General features: G+C 36.3%; 1 long non-coding RNA gene across 2 annotated transcripts; it reads right to left on the bottom strand.

Moving 5' to 3' along the window:
- Window positions 1-6850: 6850 nt before the first annotated feature.
- Window positions 6851-8574, bottom strand: LOC143918946 (uncharacterized). Of its 2 annotated transcripts, XR_013261173.1 has the most exons (3): window positions 8462-8574; window positions 7091-8385; window positions 6852-7009 (listed from the first exon to the last, which is right to left on the bottom strand). It is a non-coding gene; the product is annotated as an uncharacterized LOC143918946 (long non-coding RNA). The 2 variants fall into 2 exon arrangements; XR_013261172.1 differs by having other exon boundaries at window positions 6851-8385.
- Window positions 8575-9358: the final 784 nt, after the last annotated feature.

The raw sequence follows: 9358 nt of genomic DNA, 5'->3' as shown, positions 1-9358 counted from the left end.
TGTCTGGGATAACCTTTTGGGTTATCTAAAAATGGAAAAACCTATGACACCCATTTTGCGTAGATTGGGCGGTTTTAACCAGTTACTTTATTGATTTCAAGGATTCGGTAGTCAACGATTTCGAAAACGTCAACTCAATACGACTGAACAATTTATAGTACGCCCCCGATTATCCGTGCTAATGGTTGGGAAACTGGGACGTTGCAAAGTGGCACAGATCCCTAGTTTTATATCAAATTCTATCAAAAAAGCCGTGCTGCGTTCTTAAATTACATCCACATTCTTGTCACAATTTAAAAATATGTATGTATATGTGTATATTCAGTTTGTATAAATATTAGGAATATAGACATTCTTACACTTTCTAACAAAAATACTTAAAATGCAGTTGCAATAAAATGAATCATATAATATAATAAGAGATTGCAATATACCGTCATATTTCACAAACTGGTATTAATTGGTATATGACTTTTCCCACTACCGGTATACCAGTATGTACCGGTAATTGAAAAATGTTTTTTTTTGTCTATTAGATAACGGTATTTGGATACATTTTCCAAATATGTTAACCTACATAGATTGAATCGTTAATAATTAAATATAAATCTCAAGTGAATAGTGTCATTTTAATGCATTAAAGTAAATTCGTAATAAACATGTATTTTTTTCTATTTTAAACTAATCATATTTATTTATATAAAGTTATTCATTGTCTTGAGGTTCGCCAATTTATATAACAAAATGCTGCAACAATTTCTGTATTAAAATGCTTGTATTAATTGTATTATTGTATATGTATTAGTAAATTCGTCGCTTTGGAGAGAAAATGTAAAGGTAAGTGTACATATTCGATTGAAATAAAATAAAATTTGATTTTGATTTTTAAATGCTTTTCATTATTACGAAATTATGTTCACAACACATCTTGTATCTATTTTAATAGCTACTGTTATACTCATCATTTTCTATTTTACAATTTAATTTAATTTGGTTAGTAACCATAGTATTATATTCATTGAAGTATAATGTATGCTACTTCAATGATTATATTATTTTAATGTTAATGTACAGCATAATAGGAAAAAGATCCCGAAAACCTATTTACAATACATAATATTAATTAAAGATTCTCTATAGTCGACGATCTAAAGCAGATTGTGCTTAGGTAATCTGTGTTTATACCTAAAGCAGCGGCTTCCAAACTTTAAGCTACTACGCCTCCCTAAAAAAAAATTTTTTTCCGCGCCTCTCTACCTTTATTTTTTAATATATATAATAATATAGACACGTTTTAAATAATAAACCATTATTTAAAAATAAAATAATGAACTCTTCAACAGACAGAATAATAAAAAGGTTTTGCTATAACATAAATTTATACGAACACGTACATATATTTATTTTTATATTAAACTAGCTGTATTACCCGGCTTCGCTCAGTGTTTATAATATAAACCGCTTAAACATGACTAAGCTAATTTAATTAAAAAAAAAAAAAAATTAAAAAAATAAAAAAAAAAATTAAAAAAAAATTAAAAATAAAAAAAAAAAAATCAAAAAAAAAATAAAAAAAAAAAATCAAAAAAAAAATTTAAAAAAATCAAAAAAAAAATCTAATTTTTTTTTTTGCCTTCTAGGGCTTCGCCCTCGGCACCCCCCTGAGCCTTTGCCTTCTAGGGCTTCGCCCCTCCACGCCCCATGAGCAATTGCCGTTTAGGGCTTCGCCCCCATGATCAGTTGCCTTTTAGGGCTTCGCCCCTCCGCGCCCCCATGATTCAAAGCCGTCTAGGGCTTCGCCCCCCTTAGTTAATGCCTTTTAGGGCTTCGCCCCCCGCGCCCCCAAGATTAATTGCCGTTTCGGGCTTCGCCCCCCTTAGTTAATGCCTTTTAGGGCTTCGCCCCTCCGCACCCCCATGATTAAATGCCGTCTAGGGCTTCGCCCCCCCTAGTTAATGCCTTTTAGGGCTTCGCCCCCCGCGCCCCCAAGATTAATTGCCGTTTAGGGCTTCGCCCCCCTTAGTTAATGCCTTTTAGGGCTTCGCCCCTCCGCGCCCCCATGATTAAATGCCGTCTAAGGCTTCGCCCCCATGATCAGTTGCCTTTTAGGGCTTCGCCCCTCCGCGCCCCCATGATTAATTGCCGTCTAGGGCTTCGCCCCCCTTAGTTAATGCCTATTAGGGCTTGCGCCCCATGAGGCTGGGCCCCCCGGGCCCCCTTCGGGGCCCCACGGGGCTGCGCCCCTTGTGGCGCCCCCTTTTGAGCCCCATGGGGCTGCGCCCCATGAGGCTGGGCCCCCCGGGCCCCCATTCGGGGCCCCACGGGGCTGCGCCCCTTGTGGCACCCCCTTTTGAGCCCCATGGGGCTGCGCCCCATGAGGCTGGGCCCCCCGGGCCCCCTTCGGGGCCCCACGGGGCTGCGCCCCATGTGGCGCCCCCTTTTGAGCCCCATGGGGCTGCGCCCCATGAGGCTGGGCCCCCCCGGGGCCCCACGGGGCTGCGCCCCTCGTGGCGCCCCCTTTTGAGCCCCATGGGGCTGCGCCCCATGAGGCTGGGCCCCCCGGGCCCCCTTCGGGGCCCCACGGGGCTGCGTCCCTTGTGGCGCCCCCTTTTGAGCCCCATGGGGCTGCGCCCCATGAGGCTGGGCCCCCCGGGCCCCTTCGGGGCCCCACGGGGCCCCACGGGGCTGCGCCCCTTGTGGCGCCCCCTTTTGAGCCCCATGGGGCTGCGCCCCATGAGGCTGGGCCCCCCCGGGGCCCCACGGGGCTGCGCCCCTCGTGGCGCCCCCTTTTGAGCCCCATGGGGCTGCGCCCCATGAGGCTGGGCCCCCCGGGCCCCTTTCGGGGCCCCACGGGGCTGCGCCCCTTGTGGCGCCCCCTTTTGAGCCCCATAGGGCTGCGCCCCATGAGGCTGGGCCCCCCCGGGGCCCCACGGGGCTGCGCCCCTCGTGGCGCCCCCTTTTGAGCCCCATGGGGCTGCGCCCCATGAGGCTGGGCCCCCCGGGCCCCCTTCGGGGCCCCACGGGGCTGCGCCCCTTGTGGCGCCCCTGGCGGGGCCCCATGAAACTACTCGCCTTGCGCCCCCGCGGGGGTGAATCCATTGAATCGAAAAAAACAAATCGGCGCCCATGGATCGAAAAAAAAAAAAACGAATCACGTGTTCGATGACGTCACCGATCTACGGACGACGAAGAAGACGACGAAGAAGACGACGACCAAGGATACATACAAAGTCTCTTTCCAAATTATAGATTAGATTACTAATTAAACTACATCTAACACATCAAAATTGAATGCGAAGGATGTTCTTGTTTATTGGCACAAAGTTTATCAAATCTTGGGGACAATATGGAGAGTGCCACTCGTAACTCCTTTTCGACTATTAACCTGGCTCGATATTTGGTTTTCATTGCAGCTAGTGCCGAAAAGCCCGTTTCGCATAAATAAGACGTTACGAACGGTAGCAACACTTGCATTTCTTTGCAATACAAAGATTCATACTCTCCACTAGGATTCATCCAAAATTTAATTATGGTTTCATTTTGAAACTTTTGTTTTAGTGAGCTATCGCATGATAATTCATCAATTTTTTTTTTTCGATGGTTCTCAGCTTGAATTTGTCTTTCTTCATTGTACTTAAATGGATTCTGTATCCACAAAAACTTTGAGAAATCAAGGTCTTTGAAATAATTGGAAAAATGCAGCACTAAAACATCCAAGTGGTCGGTAAAATTACTTTACTTGCTTCAATATTGGCTGTGGCCCAGAAATCTTTGGAAAGTGAAAACCTATCCAACCCATTCTTTTGTAAATTTGATTTCCATAACTTTAATTTTTTAATGAAAGCTTTTACTTTGTCTTTTTGAACAAGTGGGTGTATTTGTGATCCCTGCATTGATTTATTTAAACCGCTCAATTTTCCAAAAATTTCAACCAAATAGGCAAGTTTAACAATAAAATTATCGTTCGTCATACAAAAGTGAGGTATAATTAGCTTCCATATCAGCACACAGCTTTGCAAACAGCTTTGCTCTCAAAGGACTATTCTTAATGTTGTTTATAATTTTTATAACTTTTGTAAAAATGCTGTTCAATTCCTCGCTCATATTTTTTGACAATAGAGCTGCTCTGAGAATCATACAGTGTGTCCAGATAGCATGTGGTGCTTTCTTTTTGATCAATGCATTAAGACCTGCTTTGTGTCCGGACATTGAGTGAGCTCCGTCGATACACAGTCCAATTATTATTTTATGTCGTTCACAACGCAATTATTTCACTTTATGTCGTTTTCTTCAACAAAACTGTCTATTATATTAAAAACTTCAATGGATGTGGTCTTCCCAAGAATGTGTTTGCAAAATAATATATCGTCTAATATATTATTATCCGCGACATATCGAACATATGCAATTAAATGGGCATCTTTAGCTAAAACAGAGCGTATGAACAATTTTTACGTTATGAACGTAAAAAACAGGCGCAATTTTTAAATTCTTCTTCTCCGGATAATTTTTTATAGGAATTAAATGTATATTTATAAAAATGAAAGAAAAATAAAAATAAACATTCATGCATTGAATTTTTACTGTTAAGCTACGATATGAAGTTTTATTTATTTGTAGATAATATGGTATGAAAATTATTTTTTTATTAAAAAGTTTTGGTGCCTCCCCTGGCAATAGTCGGCGCCTCCCAGTTTGGAAACCGCTGACCTAAAGGGTATAGACAATTTTTTGTAATCACCGAGACTCTTCACAAGTGTGTTAGTATGGTTATTAGTGATTCTGTCATAGAATCTACTGGTTAGTTTGTTAGTAATGTCTGTAACAAACGGAATATTATATATGGCATGCAGTTTTTTCAAGTTAGTATATATGGGTGTATTATAAATTATATTTAGGGATTTATTTTGTATTACTTGGAGCTTGGAAAGGTTAGTATTCGAGGCGTTATTCCATACAGGTGAAGCATAGGTTAATAATGGTAATATGAGCGCGCGATATAATTTTATTTTATTTTGATTTGATAAAGAACTATGGCGATTAAATATTGGATATATTGAGGATATACCCCGCATCGCCTTGCATTTCGCTCCCTCAATGTGTGGTGCCCATCTCATTATTTTATCGAAAGTTACTCCTAAATATTTGATTATGTTTGGACCACTTTATAGTGTTTCGATAATAATTGAAACAACCGTCTGATCGCATTTATTACGTTTGTGTTGCCAGTGGGTTTATCAATTTGAAATTTCCACATTTAATACTGAAAATAAACAAATTCCAGACAACCTAATTTGCATTGATCGAATAATAGTAAGCCTCTATACCGGCATTGTAATCGGGAGTTAATAAAACGCGTAATTTTGTTTTGTATCAAATTTGTGCATTTTTATTTAATGAAAATTGTCGTATGTATTTAAATAGTGCACACGTGTGTTATTGTATCGAAATATTTAAAAATTAAATTTACACAACACATCCACAGCTTCCACGGTAGCATTTTCCATAAGCTGTTTGGCTGATTGGCTGTGCGCCTTGTTCGCGTGTATTTATTTTAATAAATATTTCTAGGCACAACATATACTACTGGTATTCCAAAATTTGTTTTTATTAAATTCCCACACTTTATTTATTTATTAATTAATTAATTAAATAGCAAATTGCTAATGGATTATTTCACAATTTCACCACTAACAACTATACTCTAATAGACTTGACAAAATTAACAAAACTATAATTAGTAAATCTAAAATAATATAATACTATTCAACATAGCATTTTATCAAACTTACATATTTAATTACGTCATCTTCCACAGAGGTATGCATTAACACCCTTCAAGAAAGCACCTCTAATGCTCTCAGAAAGGGCATTGTATATTTGAACACCTCTGTGGAAAACACCTCCTGCAGTTTTTGCTTTCTTAACTTTTCCTATAGTTAATTTATTCTAGTTTTAAAATTATGCAAATCTCTATTCCTGACTATGTAATTATTAAAATACTTGGGTAATAGATTATTATCTAGCTTATATACCAATTTTAAAGTGCTTAATTTAAGAATATTTCTAATATCCAATCATTTCAATTCATCTAACATACTTCTAACATTCTTACGTTTCCTCACATTTAAAATTGCACGCATTGCTCTATTCTGCACTTTCTGCAGTTTGTCAACATTCAATCTGCTAAATAAATTGAGCACTGTAGCGCAATATATGAATGATTACAATACACTTTGACATAATATTTTGTATGGTATACATATTTGGATTTTGAATGTAGTTTTCATTAATTAAAAAAATCAATTGTAAAGAAATGTCGAAAATGTTTGCATTTGCGTAGAATCTAGGCCATAGATGATAAGATTATTTTTTATTTTTTTGTATTATTGTTAACAACTAAAATTGAAGTATTGAAGTGTATCAAAGTCTATTTTGTATACTTTGTACTAGCAAAGGATCCAATGGAATCTGCAAGGGTGGCAGATACATTTTTATGTATTTTTTTATGTTTATATTTTAAATTACAACTGCATCAATCGTCATCAATGGTTATCACGTGGAATTTTACCGTAAATGCATAATTGGCATTATCTGTCCTATTTTTTTCTTTGGTGTGATTTGAAATCAAAGCTAAGTTTATTTACGTATTATTAAGGGCGAGGATTAATTTTATAAATTTGGAATATAGGATTTTTTAATTATATTATATAAAAATCATTTAGAAGTGAACCTATTTTTTTCCTTTAAGATTTGCTTAAGAACTATCATTCTACTTAGGCACATATTTACACATTTATAGGTATGTATGTATATAATTAGCATCATTGAATAAAACCCATGAGTTTTTTGTATGTCAATTTATTTTAATGAAACAAGTACGAATATATTAATTATGGCATTCCACATAAACATTCACCATTGGCACAGCCTCCAGATCGTGCTTCACGTCCCCATCTTTTGACACAATATGCCTGGCAGTCCGATGGACACTTTTCCTTGGCTACAACTGTAAAGAAAAGTTATTTTAAACCTGTATTGAATCATTGTTAATGAATATTTAATAACGTAGACGTATAAAAAATCATACCGGTATTAGTATTCGTTCTGTAAGCGTCGACTCCAAACAGGGCGATCAAGAAAATCAGGAAAAAGTATATGAATTTCATTTTTGCGATGGCAAAACTTACAGTCCAATGTTTACACTGCAAATATTTGCACGCGTACGTCTTTATATACGAAAATGTTTGTCTGGGATAACCTTTTGGGTTATCTAAAAGTGGAAAAACCCATGACACCCACTTTGCGTAGATTGGGGGTTTTAACCAGTTACTATATTGATTTCAAGGATTCTGTAATCAACGATTTGGAAAATTTCAACTCAACATCTTCTTTTAAGCTACGGTTGATCAATTGAGTTTAAAATACGCTCCCGATCATCCGTGCTAATGGTTGGGAAACTAGCACGTTACAAAGTGGCACAGATCCCTAGTTTTAAATCAAAATTCTACCCAAAAAGCCGTGCTGCGTTCTTATATTATATCTACATTCTTGTCAATATTTCAAAATATTTATATATGTATATACAGTATGCACAAATATTAGGAATATAGACATTCTTAAACTTTTCGACAAAAATACTTACAATGCAGTTGCAATAAAATGAATCATATAATATGATAAGAGATTGCAATTTACCGTCATATTTCACAAACTGCTATTTAGTAAATGACTTTTCCCAATACCGGTATACCAGTATGTACCGGTAATTGAAAAATGTTTGTTTTTTTTTGCCAATTAGATAACGGTATTTGGGTACTTTGTCTAAAAACGTTAACCAACATAGATTGAATCGTTAATCATAAAATATAAATCTGAAGTGAATAGTGTCATTTAAATGCCTTAAAGTATATTCGTAATAATCATTTATTTTTTCCATTTTAAACCAATATAGTTTAGACCACTTTCGATCATAATTGAAACAACCGTCTGATCGCATTTATTACCTGTGTGTTGCCAGTGGGTTTATCAATTTGAAATTGCCACATTTAATACTGAAAATAAACAAATTCCAGACAACCTAATTTGCATTGATCGAATAATAGTAAGCCGGTATACCGGTATTGTAATTGGGAGTTAATAAAACACGTGATTTAATTTTTATTTTATTTGTGCAGTTTTATTTAACGAAAATTGTCGTATGTATTTAATTAGTGTACACATTTGCTATTGTATCGAGATTTAAAAATTGAATTTACAAAATACATACACAGCCTCTACTGCTGCTGCATTTTCCATAAGCTTCTTTGTTTGACTTTTTGCACATTCCGTTGCATTTAGCGTCATTGCATGGTATCGTTCTCCTTTGACGATAACTGCCCACAACTGAAATATTCGAAGATTGATTTTAATTATGGTTTTCGTATAATAAAGTATACACTAAACTAAAATTACCACTTACCTGAATCTGTGGGAGATGCACTCGCGAAAACTGCCATTACAGTCACGAACAGAAACAAAAAACCGAAGAAGAACTTCATGTTTGCTTATCAAATTGCGAACTCGCTCTGATGTGTGTTCGGCGTGTGCTTGTTATTTATTTAGGTGATTAAATGACCTCGATATTTATAATTGCAATCTTACTATAAAACAAAAAATATATTAAATTGTCTTTATATGATAATTAAATAAAATTCCTCTTCTTAATAATAAAAATTCGTTATCCAGTTATCAATAGAATTTTTGTTATTAATCGACAAGATTAGTCAAAATATGATTTTTCTTAGTGGAATTTTATTTAATTCTCATATAAAGACAATTTAATATATTATCCCTATTAATTCAATTCCGATTCGTGTAAATACGAGTAAATACTAGTACGAGTTTTTAGCTCGAAATTTTACCGATTTAAAATTCAGCACACTTCCAGTTAACCCTTTTAAACGAAAACAAAAAATAGTGTCACCAGAAAACTATCCCAATAAACATGTTTCAATAGAAAATACTCAATATAAAATAGTATTAACAGTGGGAAAAAATCCCAACTCAAAATACGTTATTTTGACTTTTGATTTGAACTGGACGACTACTAAGAGAGATTTGAAAGCTAAAAAGTACCACAAATGAAAGATAAAATACCCGACCGTAGATTTCAATATTCATTTTGAACAGGAAATTGACAAATTTTGAGACATCGACCAAATAACAAAATATAGAATAATCGCGCGATTTAAAAAACACATACATATATCTCCGAATTTCAAGCCAATCAACATTTTTTATTACCATATTCGTGTTCACTGGGCATAGATCTACATATAAGAAAAGTCATATTTCGTCTCTGAACCAAAAAAAAAAT

The sequence above is a fragment of the Arctopsyche grandis genome, chromosome 11 (genome assembly GCF_051622035.1).
Source record: "Arctopsyche grandis isolate Sample6627 chromosome 11, ASM5162203v2, whole genome shotgun sequence".
NCBI classification, from domain to species: domain Eukaryota; kingdom Metazoa; phylum Arthropoda; class Insecta; order Trichoptera; family Hydropsychidae; genus Arctopsyche; species Arctopsyche grandis.
This window is presented reverse-complemented; position numbering and strand designations above follow the sequence as displayed.